Consider the following 24,594-nt stretch of genomic DNA (forward strand, 5'->3'; position numbering starts at 1 on the left):
TTTTGACTACAGTCTACACTGCTTCACACACAATCACACTGAAGAAAGTGTTTTGGGTGAAGAAGGAAAGATTAGCACCAAAATATCTTGAGGATGAGTACACTTATTAAAATATTATTGCAGGTTATACAACACTGCGTAAAGTATTTTTTAGATTCTGGTGATACCACAAACAATTTTTAAACAGATTTTTGAAACAGACTTAATTTTGATTCCTCCATCTGGGCTTTACAAAATCTATCTTTTTGTATTCCCTTCTTTGAATAACATTTACTTTAATATTTGTATAATCTTCTCATATTATTCCCAAAACTGTTCTTTTGTTGTCCAATTCTATCCTCCTTCTCCACACTCTGAGTAGAGTAGAGGTGTAGGAAGGGTGAAGTTATATTTTTTTCCCCATTTTTATCAGAATACTGCAATCTGTGACTGACTGCCTCTTGTTGTTTCAGTTTCAGACCATGGGGCCTCCATCTCTTCACAACATCAACTGAGAACCTCCAAATCTCTCATTGCTGGCTCAAACCAGCAGCCTAGCAAGAATTATGCTCAGTGTACACCATCTTAAGGAGGGGTAGTCAAGAAGATTCCATCAGGCATTAAATATTTTACATAATTTTATTGTTCTAATGAAAATTCCTCTGTGTGGCACATGATTTAAATGTTTAATTTTATAAAATACTGTCTTTTACCACAATAATTCTTGGCAACTAAGTGCAAGTAACAAATTGCAACAAACATTTCAAGTTCCCACAAATAAATTTATTTTCTTGGTTGCTGTCAGAGACTATCAGGAATATGCTTCCTACCAAGAGTGCACAATGTGACTTCAAAGATGATACAATATGCTCTGAATTTGATTATCATCATAAAAGAGAATTAATCTAGCAGTAATGTGTTAGTAATAAGATATACAATTAGATCCTGAAGAATGTGAGAAGGAGGAATTGTTTCCAGGCTTTGGGAATATTCTCTGTATTTTTATGTTCTGCAAATGAATTTGATAATGCCTCCACTTTCCTTCTTATTCCTTTTTTTTTTTTTTTTAATTCCTGTGGCATACACATTGCATTAGCTGTACAAATCTGGTCCAAAAGAAGACAACACTGTGATAAGCATGAGGTATGGTCAACACCAGTGTGATAACTAAAGAGTCTTTTTATTCATTACATCTTAATTACTCTAATAGTTCTTTGTTGGGAATGAGAGACTGTTTATTTTTGTGGGAGAGATTAACATTTTTGATTAGGAATACCTAGACAGTAACTGTCAATTAGAAATACCTAGACAGTCCTCAAATTGATAAAACTGGTAAGTTTCACCTCGTTGAATTTTTATTGGACTTTCATATTTTTGGAGCTGGGCAGGCAGTTTTCACTTTTCTTTCACACCATGGTATGATACATGTTATGTGCTATCATAATTTTTGTTTTTTTGTTGTTGTCTTTGTCCACATATATGCTCTTACTGAAGACAAGTATTTTCATCACTGCCGAGTTTCCACAGTGAAAGACAGTTAAGCTTTGGTAGACCTAATGACTCTTACATTGCAATCCTCTTCTTTTGTTGAACATGAAGTCTTCATTCTAACATCAATAGTAAGTGCTACATGGATCACAGATACCTTGATTTCTGATACGGTGATCTTGATGGATTCTGGATGGTAGGGATATGCAATACCTTTGTAGCTATTTTTTTAACTGAAAGTCTTTGGAGACTTTCTTTTCAGGTATGAAATTCTGGTTGAAAAGACCTTATTCACATGCATTATCAGAAAAGGTTCTTCATTTTCTCCACACAGTTACCAAAAATGTCTAACATTTCACTACTGTATGATAAATTACATAATTGTTGTTTGCTGTGAAATTTTTGTTATCCTAAATAATGGTGTGGGTGGGGAAACCGTTCATGGATCATGCAAGTTGCCTCCTACGAGGCCACTAAAAATTTCTTCTCCACAGTAACCACCAATATAATTGACCTTTGTCATAAAACTTGGGCATTCATATCTATATCCCATTTGAAGTATCATCCCATGACACCTCTTCAGGTCTATTAAAGTCATGTCAGAAAGAATCACTGACTTCTTGTCAAACACATCCAACCGTCCACATTAATATATCCACGGATATCTCACTAATCACTCAGCAAACAATGCATGATACACACCAGGCAGTGAGAAGTGTGGGAGAGATCTTTGGAGTACTCTGTTCTCCTCCTGGAATGGACCTGATGGTGACAATGATAAATAAGACATGATACAAAATATGCTTTCTCTCCCTTCATGAGCTGTGGGAATGGGTAGACATTGCTGTTCATTTGTTTTCTCTTTCTTCCTCCTCTGCTCAGGAGGAAGCAACTCAATTAGAAAAATTATATTATATTTGTATTTTCTTTCTTTGTTTTTATTGAGTTCTACTCTTTGCCATTGCAACTTGTCTCCTAGACACTTAAACCATACACCATCCCATAGTGGGTGAAGACGTTTTTTTTTTAAATGAAAGTTATGCTAAATTTGAAAAAATGCATTTGATTGAAGCCCAAGCATGACCACATTTTAAAATGTCACACAAACTATTCAAACAGTGATGAACTGGAAGATTAGATGCTTTATATTTAGGTCAGCTATTACATCGCTGGAGAATAACTCCAGAGATATTGGCTCTATTCTTAGCTGGCTGTTTTAGTGAAGGTTACCAGATTGGAATAGCTCTTGGACCTCTGTTCCAGCTTCAGTTTTTTATATTGTCTGAAATTCTTTGCATTTGTCTATTCAAAGTGTAAAGTCCTCAGAGCAGGAACTATTCTTCTCTCAGAGGGGAAAAAAAGACATTACAAAACACCATAGTGGTGTGAAAAAACACAATTGGAATCAGGAACAGACAGCAGATTTTCAGAGCTTCCTAGCCTCCATTGCACATTAAAACTTCAAAGACCTTCAGTGTTTTCATAGGGAAGTAAACTAAGTTGAAAATGGGCTCTTTGGGTCTTCAAATATTAAATTCCTCTGAAAAAACTGACCTGTTCTCCATTTTGTGCTAATTCCTTTATGAATGAAATGTTGATATTTACCAAACCCAAAATAGATTTGCTGAAGCTAAATTTAATAGTCTTTGGAAAAACTGCTTTAATATCCCTAAATGGGTGCAATTCTCTAACTGCAAATTATAACAATTCTTTCTGTATTACATCCATTAGCAAACTCTCTGGGGCAAAAGAAAACAAAAAAGTAAAGGAAAAGAACTGAACATTTCCAGGACTATATGGTGATAAACACAACATACATCAAAATTATAAAAATAACTACAGAAAATATGAATAATCATGCTAATAATTAATAATAACAATAATAAAAAATAATATTTGAAGGCATATAAGTTCATTTGCTTCAGAGCATAAGCTAGTTTATACCTACAAGGGCTTAGGAAGAAATTTCCCTTTGTTCAAATTGTACTATTCATCTCTTTCTCTAAAGAATCTGGCACCAGTCATTTTTAAAGTTCATGCCTGATCTATCTGCTTCTTGTGTGCTATGGCAATTTTTATGTTTCTGTGAGCTGAAATAAAATTGTCTTTACCTAAAACTAATTTCAAGGTAGAGCTATCTGTGCCAACATTATGCTGGCAGGGCACTCTGTAAACTACTTCTGAACATGGAGCCAAATGCAGCCCTTTTGAAGATCTGCAGGCTTAGTCTGACAATTTTGGCAGATGCCTGGTATACTTCAAGGGCGTTGAAGTTTGTGCCAGATTTTCTTCTTTGATTTCCACAGATCAGAATGCACACATCTGGTTATAGGAGGGGTTATCACACATCTACATCTGCCAAATATGGCCATACTCTAGCACATGCATATTTCTTTAATTTCTGTGTATCTTCCTGTGACAAGCTGATTCCAGCAGTGAATTATTTCAAAATCATTTAACGGAAAATATTCACAAAAAGACAAACAAGCAAACAAGCAAACAAGCAACAAGACACAACAAAAACCCCCAGAAAAACAGAACACACAAACCAACCAAACAGAAAACTCTCATGAAAATAAACCTTAAAAACGGTGATGGGGAGAGGGAAAGAAAACCTCATCATAACTGGCTAAATTCCCATTGGATTCTTAAGGGTCTCTGTGCTGTTAAAAATTTACTGAAAAAAATATTCCTAAGAGTTAACCTGGAAGCCCTGCTGTAAAAAAAAAAAAATAAAAAAAAAAAAATCAAAGTATGTCAATTCATAATAAATCTTAAACCAAAAACCAAAGTCATTAAATATAGATTAACATGGAGAGGAATTTCTGTAGGAAAGTAAAGAGAAAAATAAAATGTAAACAAGAGGATATTCAAAGAACTTGTGAGGAACTATAGACAAATTATAAAATAATTATTTTAGATCTGAGCCAGTAATTCCCAAGGAATAACTTTCTCAGTACATTTTTACCCCTTTTTAATCACATAAACCCCAAGGATCTGGTTGTGGATTGGGGTTTTTTTTGATTCAGTAGTAGGAGACACAGAACTGTATTTCAACATTTTGTTTTCTTTTAAGTGTTTGAGATTCCAGGAGTATCTGGTATGTAAATTTTGGCTTGTTCTTGCTGTAATTGAACCCAGGGGTCACGTGGTACATTTATTTTCTTCTGACTGAAGCTCAAAACACTACTCAAGGAATCCTTGGAAGAAACTATCACTGTTCTGAGACCCTTAAGGGATAACACGTGTAAATAGCAGAAAATTTCAGAACCATCAAAGCTTTGCACAGTGAAATATTACTGAAAACATCACCAAACTTGCCTCTACATACACATACAAAACCACACATAATAAGGATGCTAAAAATTCCAGTAAATTACATCCAATAAAACTGCAAATTAATCTTAGATTAAAAGCTTCATTTTTAATGTCATACTCACTACCCACCTTTGACTGATGCTGGATTTTAATTGCTTTTCTTAAAGTCCACTGTGTTTTACAATAGATCAAATGGAGGACAAAAGTTAAACCAATGCATTGTAAAGAAAAAGTGATGGCTAGGTTATTTCAGTATTAATCAGCAAAGATTTTTCTTTTTGGCAGAGCTGAATATAAACAAAATTATTCCTTACATAACCTGAGGACTTTCTCACTTATAATGAAGAGAGAGTAGGAAAAGAAATTTTGTTAAGCATTTGGATTATGGCCAAAACCCCCTTGGGATCACCTGGTAGACTCTTGATAGAGATAGATCAGCATTTTTTGATAGATAAGAGGATTTCTCATTACATTTTGTGTGGCAGTTGTTGACTTACATGCCCTTCTTCTCTGCCTGTTAAATGCACATAAATCTGATTATCTTAAAGGAAACAACGACTTTAAAATATCAGTGGGAGAATACTAAACAGCTGATTGGAATTTAGGGTGGTAGAAGATATCTAGGTTTTTTTATTCTCCTTTTCCACTTTTAAACAACTTTGACAAATGATAAACCAGAAGATACAGACACCTGGAATTTGTTCTTCCATCTTGGAGCCTTTTCTACCTCCTTACTTTCAAAAAGTAGTTAATCTTGCCTGAAAGTTCTTCTCCAAGGGTGGGTTCCCAACTCTAAATCCTAAACTAGGAGAGGCACTTTTTGTCATCCCACTGTGAGAACCTTACCTTCATTTCAGTGAACATTTTTGTCTTTTTGATTCCTTTACTGGTTTCCTGCTGGACTCCCCTGAATTTCTCTGCCACGCAACTCAATCTCTGCATATGATATTTCTAGGCACCTTGGATATGTAGGCAGAAGCCCTAAAATATGATCCTTCATACACAGATTATAATGATGACTGTCGGAATTCCCACATGCAGCCAGAGAGTACAGCTCAAGTATTCAAATAGAAGTGATGAGTGTTGCATCCATGTCTAGGTGATTGACAGATAAAGTTGTCTGAAGTAGATATCAACGAAGCACAGATCTCAAAACATAAATGTAAAAATATGTGGATAACAATGTGAATAAAATCTAAGGAGTGCCAGAGGTCAGATCTGCACCTGGTATAAATTGGCACACATCTGCAGCTGTTTACACCTAATGAAGATCTCATCATGGAAAGTTTCTCTAAGCTTAATGATTCTCAAATTTATTTCCCAGAATACTTTCTAAACTTTGTGAATGAACAAAAAAAAAATAATCCTAAAAATATAGATAGTTCATATCCAGATTCTGTTTTGGTTTAGATTCTCAAACTGCCACTGAATAAAAAAGAAAAAAAGAAATCAGAAGTACCTGAATAATAGTCAGACCTTGGGATATCATCTAAATCATCCTAAACTATGAACAAGAAAATCTGCTATGGCCAGAAATTCTGCTACTTGAAATAAGGTTATTAATTGCTATTAAAAGTAACAAATACTTTTAGTATCTTATGTTTATTTTAATTTCTTTTCTCGTCCAGCCTTGGAAATTCTTTATTGGAATCTGCATTGTTATCAATATTAAGTGGCTTCTATTTCTTTTAATTTGTGTCCCCATATAGACCTTTTTTTTCCTTTTTTTTTTTTTTTTTTTTTTAATTTTTTTGCGAAGTGAGATGATTCAGAGCAAGGAAGTGAAAACAAACAAGAGAAGTTTAGACAGAATTGTTTCTGGATATCAGCTTTACTCATACTGTGTCAAAGTGGATTTAATTCTGCTAAATATTAATTTTCCAGGGTGCCCTGTACTTTGGCAAACCATTGAAGGGCTGCAGCTAATAACAAATGCAGAGCACTAGCTCAGGTACCTGAACTTCACTGTTCCCTGGCGCCCTAAGAAGAAAAGTTGAATACTTTTTCTCTTGGGTGGTTAACCCAAATATGTTAAAAGGAAGAGAATGTTATAATTTCTTGCTGATAGATTTAGAGAAACTGATGCAAAATTCAAGTGCATGTAAACTGAGCAGGTCCAGCTAATTTTGGTCATTGTAATATTCAGATTAGTAGGTTCAAGAATTTAAATGTCTACTTAATATTATACTGCATCATGACTAAATAAATGCATTCTTTGCCATAGATTCAGTCTAGACATTCACCAGCCCTTCCCACCTGAGAAAGGCATGGAAGGTACTTTAATTTCTGTCATAATTGTGCAATAGCTATCTTTGTCAAGATGGTGATTAGTCTGGTGACTATTGATGGTTTATACAAGCTACATATCATATGTTGCTATAAGTTATAATCAAATGATAACATAAAAACATAGCAGCAAAGAGGTGATGATTTAACTAGTGTCATTAATCCACTAATCAAATCTCTCACATATCCAGAAGAATAATTTATTTCACAGCCTTTTAGGAGTACTATGCAGAACTGTTTGGGGCTAGAGATACAGAATTAAAAAATAATAATGTTGTTCATCTAGCTGTTCCACACAAACAGATTTTTTTTTCATTAATAAAATTTAACACTATTTATATTGAATCAGTGAGGTAGGCTTTTATGTCAATATTTACAGATACAACACAAAATATTTTATTTGATAAATAGTGCAAGCAAAGGGAGGGTGAAGATAGGGAGGTGGTACTGCAGAAATAGTTCTGTGAACATACCTACACTGGGCTGATGACATTATTTGAGGATGAATGACATACATAATGTACCAATACTGTAAGATGAATATTCCCATGGAGCATAGTAAATAAAGGAAAAAAGGCTTGAAAGAATTCTCATCATAGAATAAACAGTTGAATCCTTTCAATAGCAAACTCAAACTTTTCTGCACACATCTTATGGTATTTCTCTTTATAGAAGTGAAGCTATGAGCAAAGTAAAATTAGCAATAATAATTGCAATTAATAAGTAGTTTAAAGACTGCAGAAAAGATATAATTGCATATTAAGAACCCAAACTGATGGACATTTTAAGCATGCGTTAACTCTAAGTACAAGCTGAAGTTCCCCTCATGCTTCTGAAGTGACATTAAATGCTCTCATGTGTTGGCATTTCAGTGCAGTGGGATTTAATTGAAGCCAGAAACTACTGTGTTTATTTTTGAAAAAAGTCAGATTTTTTTTCCCTATTGAAATTTACAAGGCAATTCTATAGGCATAAAGATTTTTCTGCAATATCTTTTTGTGTCTGTTTTTAGTTTAGTTTTCCTCCCAACCCAACCTTCCTTTACAGATTAATTTCTGCATACCAGTAGACATCAGGAACAAACAAAGCTATCATTTACATATCATAACTAGCCCATATGCCCAACAATGGATTAAAAAGTGTCTTCAAATAACACCCCACATAAATCTCTGAGCAAAGGTCTCTACTTGGTCAGTATGTCTATTCTATGAGACACAGACACTGTTGCCTTAATTTTTTAAAATTTATTTTCTGTGTAATTCTCTTCTAGACCAGTGTAATATTTGAGGTCAATTGTCCTGACTTTATGGACCAGGCATGACTTCATAAAAATAATGTTTTTGAAGGATGATTGAAGTGGAAAAGAGAGCAAACATAAACTCACATGGGATAGAACAAAAACTGGTCTGTAGGACACGTGGCATAAAATAGCTATAACTTATGGCCCAAGTGAAGTCCTGTGTGATATACATGCTGTGAAGAGGCTCAGATTTCCACTTACTCACAATATTGTGAATGTGTTTATCAATTTCCATATTTTTTTTTTGTTTTGGTTTTTTTTTAATGTTTAGTTGATAAGGAATGAATAGAAGAGAAGGGACAGAACTGTAGAGGTTGCATCCCTGGGGAGGAGAACTACAGCTGGTGATAGAAATTATTTCCTTCAAGAACAGCTGTGAGTGCCTTATGTGCCAGTAGTTGCATGTGAACCTTTTATTTCTGTAGTATAAAATCTGACATGAAAGTGTAACTCTGGAGAGAGTATTTATATGTAACCAAACATGTCCACTTTTCATTAATTATCCTTGTTAAGCAGGTTTATGTGCTCCTGTCTGCTGTCAGTCAGGTTTTTGTGCACTATCAATCAGTTGCAATCACCTGCTTTTCTTTTCTTAGATTTGGATACACAGCACATAACTACCAGTTGTAAGGTAGCTGCAAGGTCCTAAAAAGGGTGGAAATAAATCAGTTTATCACATTGTCCAATATTCTGCTTAATTGCAAATTATTAGCACTGAAATTTTTGTTCTTCATTCCATTCGGAGTTTCCTTTAAAACATAACAAAATGTGTGCAGGTAATGTGCAACACATTCCATTGAATACGTCCTCTAACCCTCCAAAACCTACATCCCAGGCCAATTCACCTCTGCTTGTCTTTGAATGTCTGCAGAAACCAAGAATGTGAGATCAGGTCTGTCTCCAGTAATTCCAGCTATGACCTTCAGAAACTACCTTAAATTCAGCCACTGATTATCTTCTCTCTTCTGTGAAATGAGAAGAATGTTCTCTAAGTCTGTATAAAATACAGTTAGAATTAAATATAGTCTCCAAATGCTAATAAATGCAATCCCAAGCCTACAGAATCAGTGTCAGTGGGAGTTTTGCCATGGAATTCAATGGGAGCAGGGTCAGGACCTGATATAATTGAGAGAAGTTGTTAATATACATCACTTACTGCCTGCCTGCAGTTCTTGTCTAGCTAATAAAGTCACTCACTGACATAACAATATAGAGTGCAGAAGCAGGTGACACACTCTACTGTGTGCTTATGAGGTCTTTTATAACACAACTTTCCCTTCAGTACATAGTGGAGGGTATATAAATATACTCCATATGCTTTATACTACTATATTGAGTAACTTTTTGAGTGTATGCTCTAGCAGCTCAGCATATCCTTTAGTATGTGACATCCATAGCAGATTAGCAGCTTCTGTGCATTCATGAAAATGCCAGAATAGTCTAACACCAGTAGCTCTTCAATATACCTAATTGGCTTTTGGAGAGCACTAGTAGGCTCAGAATTAAGAATTGATGGGTTGTTTGTTTGTTTGTTTAAATATTTTTCTTTGTCATCAAAGGTTTATGTTCATGGTATTCCAAATGTGTAACATTAGAAACAAAATTATATGCAATCAGCATTTGAAGCCACCTGTTTTTTCAGGGGGGCTGTGGCTGTTAGACAAAACCAGTGACAGCAGCAGAAGCAGCTACTAATCACACATTCTTCCCCTGTCTCTCACTCTGAGTTACTACGTTATTTATGTTGAAAACCATAGAAGATTCTTAGTTATGCTGTAGACCACATTTTCTGTACAGTCAGGAAAGATTATAAACCAAGGAGCAAGACGGTGCAGGGTAATAAATATTTATGAATAAAGAAATATTGCATATCATGGTATAGAATATTGTGTTCTCAGAAACTTTGACCTTAAAAAAGATTTAGTTATTAAAAAAGTCTGATAAGGTTATAAAGATAAGGACTGTTTACTGTCCCGGCTTAAAAAAAAACCTGAGCTCTAAGCAAAAGTGAAGAAGTTTTGTATCTTCATCTAAGGTGGTGGAGAGGTATTTGATGTATTTGATGTTGATCACTGTAAGAGAAGTGTGAAGAAGAGGAAAATGTCAGTCAATGTCTTCTGAAACCATTTGATGTTGGGAGAAAGATGCCAAATTTTAAGATATTAACTTGTTTATTTTATCAAAAAGGTAAGAGAATGCTTCTACTTAAACATCAAAGTAGCTTAAGATAAGGAAAACTCCTAATATGAAAGTACTAATATCTTGCAGAGAAACATGAAATTCATTACAAACATGTTGTATTAAGAAAAAAATTTGAAAAATTAATTTGGCTTTGTTTTTGTTTGTTTTGGTAGGTTGTTTGGTTTTGTGGTTTTTTTTTTGTGTCTTTTTCTTATTTTATCTCTTTTCTTTTCTTTTCTTTTCTTTTCTTTTCTTTTCTTTTCTTTTCTTTTCTTTTCTTTTCTTTTCTTTTCTTTTCTTTTCTTTTCTTTTCTTTTCTTTTCTTTTCTTTTCTTTTCTTTTCTTTTCTTCTTTTTTCTTTTCTTTTTCTTTTCTTTTCTTTTCCTTTTTCTTTTCTTTTTCTTTTCTTTTCTTTTCTTTTCTTTTCTTTTCTTTTCTTTTCTTTTCTTTTCTTTTCTTTTCTTTTCTTTTCTTTTCTTTTCTTTTCTTTTCTTTTCTTTTCTTTTCTTTTCTTTTCTTTTTTTTCTTTTCTTTTCTTTTCTTTTCTTTTCTTTTCTTTTCTTTTCTTTTCTTTTCTTTTCTTTTCTTTTCTTTTCTTTTCTTTTCTTTTCTTTTCTTTTCTTTTCTTTTCTTTTCTTTTCTTTTCTTTTCTTTTCTTTTCTTTTCTTTTCTTTTCTTTTCTTTTCTTTTCTTTTCTTTTCTTTTCTTTTCTTTTCTCTTTTTCATTTTTTTTTCTTTTTTCTTTTCTTTTTCTTGTTGATGTTGTCATTTTTTTTAAAAACTATTTTACCAGGAAAGCTTAACTAGAAGAATGGTAGCGAATAATGGGATTTATGATTATTTTTCTCAGTGCTAGATTAATTTCTAACAAAATGTTAAGAAAAGTGAAAATAATTGTAATCAATGTACCAAAATTACTAGTTCTGCAAAATTTAATACACTGTTGATAATATCAAATTGATCTGGTAATGGTACGTTCTGATCTGGAAAATGATACAATTTTGAAATTCTTATCAAAAAGGAGATCATTAATTTCAGAGTAAATTGACATTACTTTTTCTGAAATGCAAAATTTAAATTTGTAATGTTTTTTTTACCTATATCAATTTATTAATTTCAGAGTGAAATTAATAAATTAATTAATTATTAATAATTCATTAATTATTCTCAATACCAGAATTTTAGTGTCCACAGAATGGGAAAAATTATTTGAGTTACCTCTGGTTGTCTAATTGAAATTCAAGATACATTACTCATTCCTGAACTAGTAAGTCCCAGAAATAAAGGGAAGGATCTTTCAAAGAGTTAGGAGAATTTTAGATGCATACATCTTTAATAAATATTTTAAATAAATTTAAAAAAACCAACAAAACTCCATCTTTAAATTGTTTTGAAATGTAAATATAATTCATGTTTTATTGTTTACTTAAGGGGTAAAATACTATAACTCTATTTTGTGGACCTTCCTTGCCCTGCCCCCCTCAGTTTTAAAGCTCTGTTGATGGACACATCCTTTTAGAACTCACACCATGTCTGGCTGCAGTTGTCACTTTACATTGAATTGTAAGTTGACAAGAAAGTCCTAGCCAAATGCTGCACTTTAACAAGACGACACATGAGACAATGAAACCTGAAATGACATGGTTTTCTTTTTTTCACTATTTTTTTTCTTTCTTGACATGCAGTATTTTTCTGAGGAAATAAGAAAAAGAAGAAATTAAAAGTATGGGTACAGAATTCTCCACTGACAATGACAGCATCCAGTTACTTGTCTTAAGCTATGACCCAGTTTCTAAATATCAGCACTGAGGTGGGATAAAGTTAGGCCAAAATAACCTAGAGAAGTAACACATTTGTGAGAAGTTTTTTTCTTTAAAGTCCTTTTGTGTGTTTGTTTTTATTCTTTAGGGAAAGGGGAAATGCAAATAAAAGTGTGGCTATAATGTTTTTTGCTGAAGACTGTGGGGTTTTGTGTTCTCTGTTGATTTTCTGCAAAGCTATCACCTATCCTAGCTATAACTTAGTCTCCAAGTTATGTACTGAGTCTCTGAAATCAGCCATGGAAAGCTGCCCACACATTTTCCTGAAAGCCTGAACATTTTCAGCTCTTTTGATGCAAAGTGTAACTCCCTTCATGCAGCAAAGCACAAAGAAAGAGAAACAGTGTAGACACAGAGCTCAGGGTTGTGACCTGGCAATGGAGATCCTCCACCTAATTTATTTTTATTAAAAAACACAGAATTTGTGCTGTTTTGGAAAAACTCTCCCATCTGCGTAAGTTGAACCTTGAGGAATTACTTTAAAATTAAATTTAGCAAGGCAGGTTTTCACCCAAGTCAGATGGAATTACAATACTTTTTAGCATATGATGACCCATATAGGCAACCCACAATACCTGGGTTAACCAGCAAAAAAAGTAGGCTATTAATCCCATACTCCATCAAAGAAACTGAAATATCTTCAATTCTGTTGTTTCTTTGAATCCTGGAGTTTTTTGGTATGGCTTACTAGAAAATTCAGCAATTTATTGAATCAAACCATATATCAAGATAAACTCTCATAAATGCAGGTCACATGTGGTGACCTCATCTGCTACTCTTCCCTATTAATCCATCCTCAATATTCCAAACCCTTAGTAACCTGACTATTAGCATCTAGAGAACCATTATGTAACAAATTTTTATTTACTATTTTTCAAGAACCAACGAGAGAAAAAAAAAAAATAAAGAAAATTCCAAGAACGTGTCTTCAAAACAGCCTGCCCAAAATGCGCCAGGTACACCTGATGCCTAATGAGGACCCACTAGTTTCAGGGCAAACACAAAGCTCTGTTTCCAGTCCTCACTGAGAAGGAGAGGAGATATGCAAATGAATGTCTGGAAAGATTCACGGCTCCCCAGCTTGCTTGTGCTCCCTTTTTGTCTGCAACACTTCATTTGTGAAGCACAACTTCTCCAGGGGGTAGTACAACAAGATTCAATTCAGATTTCCCCTAAATTAAATTAAATGCAATGGCCATAGAACCCCAGGGGGATGGGGTGGGGGTGAGCACACTTCAGATCCCGACAGGGTGATGACTTATTTTGAAAGTAACTAACTTTTGAGCAAATTTGAGCTGCGTGTGACAGGGGCATAGGGTGGAGTGAATTAATGTGAGCATTTAATGAGCTATATTATTACTGTCCTACTCTGAAAAACTAAGGCTTTCTAAAGCACTTAGGAGCAGTTTGAAGTGAAGACATGCTAACTAGAAATTTGAATTTATATATCTTTGATATCTTCTAGAATTTATTCATTTAAACTTTTGCTCATACCCTTGAGATGCTTGGGATGACTATAATCACTTGGCTGTTAGAGTCACAACTTTTAAGAAAGGCCATCATCCTGTAGGTTCTTAAAGTTAGGGCATACATAGAGGAAAAACTTACTCCAAACCATTACGTCAGAATACATATTTACAGCATATTCCTCATTTGTAAACACCTCTAAGGTTGAAGCTAATGGAAATTACCTAAAGTTATTTGAAATAAGGATGAAAACTACTTTCAGTTTATTACTTTCTGTGATATGGTGTAGAGAGATACAAAAGACTTTCCCAAATACTCCACATGAGGAATAAAGCAGTCAACCAAAAATACGGGGAACCAGAAATGGGAAAGCAGTGAACCAAGATAAAAGAACATGATATGGCCTTAAGTGATCCAGGAAATGATATTCAGGCAGACCACTCTAGATTAAATTAGAATAGATTGTAATTTCACAAAATATGCTACTTATCATTTTGTAATGCGTCCAGTACTGCACCAAAAGCCCTGTTTCCACTTTAAAATTAACAAACACTAACTGATACAAGTTAATTGAGGAAATATACCTCATTGCAAATTTTAATGAAAATTGTGGAACACAGTTCTACATTTTTCCTTTATCAAAGAGTCTTTACCACCTGGAATGTGTGGTTCATATGCTGTTTCTCTGTGTGATCCAACAAAGTTTTGTTCTGATGAAACTCTTAGCAATTCTCATGCTCTGTTGTGATTATAGTATTCAAGTTCCAATTAAAAATAAATGTCATAAAAATTTGTGGGTAAACAATGTAATAACTCACGTGAAGCTACTAAGAAATATCTTTGGAAGCATTTGTAAAAATATCCTCTGTATGTTTCACTGTGTGATCACACTTGCAATAAACTCTTCTGCTTTATAAATATTTAGAAGCAGAGGACACAATACAGTTCTCAAAATTATGTTTAAAAAAATCTGTAAATATTAGTACAGAAAGAACTTAAAGAGAAAACCAAGAATGTCAAAACCTCACAATTTTTTTTTCCAATGCCAGAAATTTTTCCCAAACTAGGTATGCTTTAGGGATTACAATGATTTTGAAAAGCATATCTTAACTTCTTTTTTGACGATTTGAATGGTTTAAATTTAAAGAAGGTTCCAGAATTAGAGTTGTACACATAAATATTCACTGACATCATATAGCATCTCCCCAGTGAGAACATGAATGTAAAAACTATTGGAAATAGTTTGATGACACCGTTTGAAATTCAGTGTTCCAGAAATGCATGCTTGTAGGATTCTTGTTAGATTTTAAATTATCAAAAAGAAGTACAGAAGATATAGATACAATAAAATCCTCATTATTTAACAACTCAAAATGGTACAATAAGTTAAATTATCTTGTCAGCATATATTTAAAATACACAAACTAAACAAAGAATATGATAAAATAGAAAGATATATATGTCCTGTTTTCAAGAAACATGTTATTAACATAGAAAAAGCTGTGATATATTGTTGAGAACATTAAACCAATTTGAACAAATTTTATTAATATATGGATCATATATCCTCTTCCATAAATGCTTTTTAGATAATAATATCCTTCAGCAATGACAAAATGATTGCAGCTAATCTACAGTATATTTTTCATAATGTACTTTATATCCATAAAAAGTAAAATAAAAAGGCAAGACAAAAGAGAGGGAGAGAAAGATACTGGGAGCATAGCAGTATCTTCTTTTTCTGTTTTTAACAGAAACAAATTTTACTCATTGTGCAAAAACAGAGAAACTCTTCCCTGTGGCTCTCTTATAGGGTCTTGTTTCAGGAGCTGTGTCAGAACCTGAAACAAAGATGAGTGAACCCCAGATTGGCAACTGGTGTACAGCGACGTCAAGAGCTGATACAGCCCTAAGACACCCTGTGGGAGAGAAATTCAGCTTGTTATTATACATGTGGGTGAGACTCTTCATCTGATATTAAATAGTCCCCTACAGTATCATCCTCTTAGTAGTCAATGGGTTTGCTATTAATACGTGGATATATTATGAGTCACGTTTCACAATAACAGGAAAATTGAAGCATTAATGAACATGGCTTTAGCAGGTATTGCATTAAAAATACTTCATCCTCCCTACAGCACATTTTTAGTCCAGCAGGTGCAGAGAGACCTGTTTTAAGAGCAATATATCAAAGGAAATAGAAGTGGTTTCTGACATCAGCACCCATTCTAACTAGATCATTTGAAGTTGATTTGACATGAAATGGGTCAGGAAAAGCATAGGGAGAAAAGGGAACAAATTTCTTAAGCTGTTTCACTTAAAGCATCAAATATGTGGTGCAGTGTACTGGCATTCTTACATGGAAAATAAAATCAGAAACTAGGATACAATGGAAAAGAAACAGTGAATTTTTCAACATCACCTCACACTAGACAGGTAGCATTTTTCTGATCTTGAGACAGGAAAAAAAAAAAAAAAAAAAAGAGAGAGTTTAACCCTGGTCTGAATGTTGCCCAGATGAACAAAGTCACTGCTCAGGCTTTGACTGTAACCCCCTTGAAAGCATCACAGTGGTGAGTTGTTGAGGTGTCTGCATATTGTCCAACAAAACAGAAAAACAGGAGTAAAATCACTTCAAGTCTGGGTGGAGAAAAAGAAAGATAAGAGAGACGCAGAATGATATTAGCAAGAGTTTTTCCACCATTCTTCTGTGAAATACAGCCACACAGGGGCAGACCCTCTTTTTTTGAAGAGTGCTTTGAAGTTGAAACCTATTTTTTACATGCTAAGTATTACTATCAAAATTAATTGATAGGGGGACTGTACTGTGCAGCTGCCTGCTAGCTTAGATTGAGTTATGCTGCAGGATATTGTTTGTGTTGTGATGAAGAAGGCTTTGGTAATACTCTCTGACTGGTCTCCCCTGGGAACTCTCCCAAAAGCAAAATGTACATCTTATGAGAGTATCCCAGTGAGCAACAATTTTAGTACATAAATAAAATTAATAGGAATGAGGAACATGTGCAGAAGGTAATTTGAGGTCTTCATAAGCATCAGTCTTAAGTTAGGATTATCAGTGGTCTTAATTTTTGAGGTAATGAGTGGTCCAAATTTGACTCCTATATGGAAAAGATGTCTTAACAGAAGTTTTAAACATGTTCTGAGATTGATTTCAAGCTCGTATCATCTTCCATCCACTGTCCAGGGTCTCTTCTTGTGTGCTTTGATGATTTACTAAAAAATGAAGCCAGCTTGCTTTTTCAAGGCATCTGCAGAGATATCTAATTCAGGAACTTCAGACTTCTTTGCACTCAGTGAAGAGGAAGGGTAGGGGAGGAGACAGGAAAGTTGATGATTCAGGATGATGCTTAAATGGGCTGTGCCTTCTTTTAAAGAAAGTTCATGCTGAAGCTGAACACAAGTGCCTCAGCTAAAGGATATCTATTAATTGATATGGTTCCTTCCCCCAGAAGCAAACCTAATCTAAAAGACTCCTGGTTGAAGCAGACTGTTTCTGCTACTCATAGCCCCAGTATTCACCTTTTCCTTTTTTATTTTTTTCTCTTTTTGGTTGTGAATTCCTTGAATCCTTTATTTGCTTTTCCTACTTTCCACTCCAAATGTCTTTGCTAGAGTGCAGCTGTCTCATTTTGCATAGCAGACCCAAAACACAGCTCTTACCAGTCCACGTTATACTAACTTATGATTGAAACATTCAGACCTGAACCCCTGGAATTTTCCATCTGCTTTTCATCTGCTGAGCTGAAGCTAGAAGGGCAACTGCTGCGAGAAACCCTGCAGGGCAGGTTTTACCAGTGGGTGTAATTGAGAAACAGCTAGCTAACGCTCTCAGATACAGGGCAAGGGGATGATTAATAAAAGAAAATATAGATCAAAAAAGATATAAACAGTGTGATCCAAATTAGTGCATTGTTAGGCTGTGGTTTTGTGTTATTTAGATTTTTTTTTTAATACATACACACTCATATACCCTCAAGACTATGTGCACTAGTGTGTCTTGGAGAAAGTAAAAACTGAGATTCATTGAGCACAACCAGCACTTAAATGAAGCAAAAGGTCTTATTGAAATTCTGGACAGGGAGAAGGGAAAACTGAGAGCCATTTCCCAACCAGCAGTGTCACACACTTCTTGAGCAAATCAAGTGAAAAAAAATAGCTGATGATTTTAATTGTTTGACACAACTTGCCTCTAAAGTCCCAAGTATGCAAATCCAAGCCTGAAGTCTGCTGAGCACTGCTAAGGACCCTGTGGCCTTGTTTAATCCTTGCACAGTCAATCTACAGATAACAGGTATGCTATCTGCAGTAAAAAGTGACACCTATACACCAGCTGTCATATTGAGGAACAAGCACAGACCTTGAGCTCCATGGCACCCTTATTCTCTGTAAAGTGCCCAGAAAAAGGGTCTCCAGTGAGCACTGTCCAGGAGGCAGTGATTCCTTGTAAAAAATATTTACAAGGTCAGTCATCAAAATGTGTGTTAAATAATCCCTAATGTTCTTTCTTGCTGTGTTTTGTCTTGGATTAATTTTGGTTTTGATAGAAAGGAAAAATAAGTAAGAAAAAGGAATCAAAGGAAATGCACACAAAAGCACATGAACACATACATATACACACTGAGAAATTTGTTATATAAAATGACCAAGGAAAATCAAAAAAATAATTATTGCAGCTGATGAAGCAGAAACCCCATTATGGCTAGATACTCGTTCACAATGTAGGGTCCTGGAGGTTGAGAGCTGAATGTATTTTTCAGCATATTTAGCACAATTTATTAAATTAAGTTTTAAAATGAACCACATTTCTACCCACACTATATTTTCTTTTCTCCTTGCTCTCTGCTTAGGGCATTTAAGAGTCGGAGTTTATCATTCTTTGTTTGCTTCCTCTCATTTTCAGGCTTGATGCTGGAGTATGAAACTCTCCTTGCATTTATGCTGGAATTTTTTTTCATATAGATATCAATCCTTATACTAGTGCACAAGGTGGGGAGAGAAAAACATCAGGAATGTATTTTGGTGTCTTTTGATGAAAGCCTGAGGTGCCTCAACCCAGAACCAAATCAAAGCTTCAAGATGAAGCAATGTCTCTTGTTAAATCAATGATACCATTGAAGCTGGAATGAAATCCACAAATCAAATATCTTCCTAAAGTGGAAATCTAAGGGGTAAAATGGTAAATGCCCTTTAAATCTGTATGCATGTTGCTGGCATTCATCTTTTCCCAGACGGAGTTTCCAGCACTGGAGCTGCTGAATATATAAGTTTCAGAGGCAGTCTCAAATAAATCTGTTACAGCCTTTTCTCAGATGTAATCCTTTGACCATGCAGCGGGGTAATCCCCAAACCCTTTAGATACAGCTAGTGAGTCTGTACTGAAATTATGCTGCAGGTATCTTTCAAAAAGAGAAAAAATATTCAAAATCTTGCAGCATATGGCACACATTTTTAGGATAAATTTTTACTTGAGTTTCATCTTTCTTCTTTTGAACTTATTGTAAGCTAAAACCCAGTTTTAATTCCCATGAGATCTTAGTCTCATGTCTCCTGAATTTTAACTCAAGTAATTCTCTTTCATTTCTGTATCCAGTATTCCAGTATCATTGATACTGGCTCTATGTTTGCAAAGACAGGTTCACTTTCACTGTCAGTCTGTAATTTGCATGGAAATAATTAAAAACATCTTCATCTTTTAGGTGAAGAAAGGAATGAGAAGTAAAGCAAAAACATCAAATGTGGCAGTTGCAAAATTGAACACGGAAGCCATAACACCCATCACAGAGGCACTTTATGGATACACAGCACCACAGGACTGGAAGACATACCTAATTCCATGTCTTTTATGGCAATTGTGCAATATACACGGTATTGCAAAATGACTCATGATATCAAGAGAAAAATCATTATGAAGAAAAACAATGTCAGCCTTTGGGTTTCCAAGAAGGAATTGCAAGAAAGGAAATGAGGAAAAAAGGCAAATCCAGAAATACCTACCAATTCCTCCCTCTTATTCCTCCTCCTTATAAAGTATGAGAATTAATTCAGGATGTAGTTACTGATGTGAATTTTAACACAGAGTCTGTTCACGTATGCATAGTATGAGTAGCTCCAAGTATAACCTGGTTGAAGAGCAATTTAATTAATAACACTTAAACTATAAGCTTTCATTTATAGTAAGGCCCTCTGGGGCTTATTTCTTTGCATCACTGCTAGAATAAAAAAGGAGACTTAAAACTTGTGTAAATTACTTTTATATGTAAGGTATACAAAGTGACATGTACAGAAGTTTCACACAAATTCATTTGTCTGTGCATCTGCGAAGGGAGGGAGGTTTTGTGGGGTGTCCCTACGAGGAATAGCTGTATGATTAACACATTTTTAAGGATATTTTTTCTTGATTTAATTTTTTCCCCTTTGTATAAAAAGGAACATGGCAAGATCATCTTTCAGAGTTATTAGTAAAGATATATTTATACAGATGCCTCTCTAAATTATGAATTCAGTCATCATCCCCCAGAAAAATGTTGAGTCATAAAGGCACATGTTGATTTAATATCTGAGAATGAGATTTTTGAGTCAAAGGACTGTATCACATTAGAAGTGCTGGGTTAGAAATGGTTAGGCTTTGAAACTTGATGCTATAGCAAATAAATCTGTCAATATGTTTTAAAATAGAGAAGAGGGTGGAAAAAAGCGTAAATTTCAGCCATGAAAGTATCATCAGAGTATTTTTTGACCAAATTGCTGCATATTTCAAAGCTGTATTATCAAGGTAGTTTTCTTTTTGAGGGTCAAATGAATAACTTGTTTATCAGTCTAATAAAGAATCCTTTACTCCATGTGAACATATATGCTTTAGATAGGAACCAACAAACACCATCAATTTGAAAAGCTCTGAATTTTGCTCAAAGGATAGAAGGTACAAGAATCACCAGGAGGCAATTATAAAATTTAATTACAAAAAATTTAAAGTAAATATTATAAAACAAGTATAAAAGGTGATTTTTGTTTACTTTTTTTTTTTTTTTTTTTTTTCCCCAGAAAGAAATGTACACAATTCTAGAGATGTGGCTTCTCACATTCAGGGCCAAGATGCAGAACAAGGTGACAATACATTTGCATTTGAAATTTCCTTCAGGCAAAGTTCTTAAAGCAATCCATAAGGATAACATCCAAGCTGTGCAACTGGAAGTAGGACATGTAAACCACTCTGAAACTGTTAACTGTGGCTGTCCCATACAAATGCAAATGTAAGAGACTGTGCCATACGTAAAGACAGCACCATACCCTATAGACACTCTTCCTTATTCCCCTCTTTAATTGAGATGTATGATAACTCCCAAACAACAATTCAGACTGTTTTTTTACTGCCTCAGCTCCATATTTTTTAATCCATAGGGGCTTCAATAATAACTCTTTGAATTCCTTGTATGCCCACGTGTACATGCTAAATGGTGGCTGGTATGTGCAACTTCACTGGAGTGCAGCCTAAATTTACAGGCACAAGACATTAAGGAATTCTTCAGTGACAGTCAAAATTCAGCCCTGACCTAGAGGTGTTTTTCCCCCTCCTCTGAGTCATGGTGCTCTTACTGGAGTGTCTGGAGGTTGATCTGCTCAGTGTGAAAGCAATGGAATTAGCATCCCCCTTTCAATGCCAGAGAATGACAACTGGAGATTGTGGCAGGGTTTCAAAGAAACAGCTCTGATGGGAAAGGCTAATGCTCCATGTGCCCTGAGTGAATCATGCTGTGAAGGAAAACCATCTCTCACATAGTCAGTGTGGTCAGGGAGGAGCTACAATAGATAGACCAAAAGCCTGTGATGGCTTTCAAAGGCATTTTCGTTTCATCATCTCCATTTCATATTTATGGAACTCTAGGTACTTTGGATTAATGAGATACTAATGATATCCATGAGGCAAGTTCTAAGTTAGCCACATAAATTAGTTGGGTTGGGTTCTGCTGTGACAGAACAGGAGCCAAACAGCATCTGTTTTCTCCTTGGTTTTTCTCCCTCTCAAATAAGAGCTCCGATCAGGAAGCTTCCAGTCTTGTAGAGCTCATAGGCTGGATAGTTACTGGAAACTATGTATACAAAATTTTTGTGATTCTACTAAGTAACACCAGGTCCACCCATGGAGCTATCCTTAGCTGCTCATAGATGTATTTCAGTGATAGAAACTGAGGAAATAGTTTTGGATTTGGGGGATTTTTTTTTTTTTTAACTGATATTCTGAAAATATTTTGAAGACCTTTTTGTGAAATGGCCTAAATATTCAAGATTCAAGGGTTGCAGTGATTCTTGGCCCAATTTCCAAAGAATTAAACCTCTAAATATGTTGATAAAACTCCTGGAGTCTCCAGGATACACTATGTTGTACCATTTTATAATTTGTTGTGTGGAAAATAACATCTGTGTAGTCATGGTCGTATTTTTAGGAAGCTTCTTACTTAAAAATCACATTTATCAATGGTCTTCCCCTATGAATAGCAATTTGAGAGTGAAAAAGAAAGTCATATTTTCTTTTAAGACACAGATTTATTTTTTAAAATTTCTTCTAAATTTTTATCTTTTTAAAATTTCAGTAAATTTTCCTTCATTTTTATGATTCTATTCATAGTGAAAGTCAATAGCTCCCTTTAAAATACAAATAGAAGGTAACAGTTGGTGAGGACTGAAAAATAAAGCAAATAATATCTGATCCCAACTAAACAGGATACCTGAAAACCCGCTATGAGAGTTTTATTGTCTGTTCAGTATGGAGAAATATCTCTTAGTCTTGGTTTTATTCAGAGCTCTGGCTCACCTTGATTCAACATAATAAGTAAAACGACATATTTGCTTTTCAAGGAACATTAGAAATTGTTCTAGAAAGGTCTTATTAGTTCTGCTTTTTCAGCTCTCAACACTATGACATTATGAACAATGATAGGCTTCACAGACTTAGTAAAATGTGTTACTGTCCTTGCTGACAAGCCCTGGCAAGATGCTGTGTGTGTTTTTACAGAGCACAATGTCAAAACTTTCTTATACAGAGCATGAGGACCTGTACAGAATAAACTACAGCAGGCAAAGATTAGCAAATTCCCACTGTAGCTGTTTACAGATTTGCAACTTGTGTATTCACTTGTGGGGCGTCACGGTTGTGTATTGAACATCCATAAATCACAGAGCTCCCCGGCCTTGCTATGAAAATATGACAATTCTGCTCGGCACCTGCTCCACCCTCTATTTCTGTCACCTGCCAGAATGACAGCGGGCTATAAACGTCTCCATGTGCTGAAGTCTCAGCTCTGATGCCATGGAATTAAACGACCTTGGCCAAGAGGATATTTTTGATGTGGAGAGCTTATCCCATTCTTCATGTAAAAGAAGCAGGGCTCTAAACTTGAGTGACAGAAGTCAAATCTTCTTGAGGGGAAAAAAAAATCCCAAACCAAAACAAACCAAACAAAATGCATTGGCTTTATTTTAATATTTCTTCTTCAATATGCTGAAATTTTACCAGGTAATTGCCCGACACAAATATTTATGAATGTCAGACCATGGAGTTTTATAGCATGTGCTCAGAGAATAACATTATTTAATGAATTCTACCATGCACATAGGATTCAGGTCTTTAATGAATAGGTCACTGTGATTTCTAGAGATGGCAGTCACTTTGAGATATGAGAATCATTTCTCTTTAGTGAAGAGGAGCTTGGATACGTGCATATTTAGGGGTTCTTTTTTGTGCAACTTTAGACCTCTCAAAAATGATGCAGAGCTGGGGCTAAGATTCAGGAGATTTCATGTGTTTTATCACTGAGATCCCCAAAGATTAGGAGAGTACACATACAAAATTTAAAATAAAAGGAATACTTCCAATTCCTCTGAAAAAAACTATTATTTCTATTACTTTTTGAGTTCTGAAGCATCAGTTCTGTAGCAGCAGTTTTTGTGCATTTTTTTGCCATGGCTCACTGATGATTATTCATTTCACTAGCTTCACCCTTTGCTAAAATGTAATTTATAAACACAACAGTGCTACCATATAATAAAACTATATAAATGTAGTTAAATCTTTTGCCTCAGGGTATTCGTTATAGTCCTATATGGGATGAGGGAAATGAGCAGCATTTAATTACCACATATGGAAGAAATTGACCTTGATGTTCCAACAATAGCCTCATACACAGAGAGGTAACCACAAACTACCATCCAAGAAAATGTAACCTTCCAAAAAAAAAAAAAAATCAACATTATATTGAAAGTGGTCTTACCTTCTTTGGCACAGACAAAAAAGGAGTTTTGATAATTCTGACTCCAGAGCATATTGATACAGTTCTCGGTTCTCGTAACCAAGCAGTGGAACACAGTGTGGAGGCAAAACCTTGCTATCCATGAATCTTCCCTTGCAAAGCAGAAAAAGGACTTCAATTCTCATGTTAACTGTCCTTTTTTTAAATTATTATTGTTATTTTATAGGGAAACAATACATTAAAAAGGATAAAGTAATATATAAAACCACTTCTCAAATCTAATTTAATAGGCTTCTTGAACTACTAAATGTAGTGCTTTTATAGAGCAGAGGAACAGATGTATTTTCTAAGAAAAGGAAGAGTTTCTTTGTGTACAATGGAGATGAAAATGGCATTATAATTTATAGAATAGACTATTTGAGTAGGAAAAAAGATAAGCTTTATAACATATGGGGCATCACAGGATGTAGAAAAGAAATAAGCAATATCG

Source organism: Lonchura striata, chromosome Z (assembly GCF_050655825.1).
Source record: "Lonchura striata isolate lonStrDom1 chromosome Z, ASM5065582v1, whole genome shotgun sequence".
In the NCBI taxonomy this organism is placed as follows: Eukaryota; Metazoa; Chordata; class Aves; order Passeriformes; family Estrildidae; genus Lonchura; species Lonchura striata.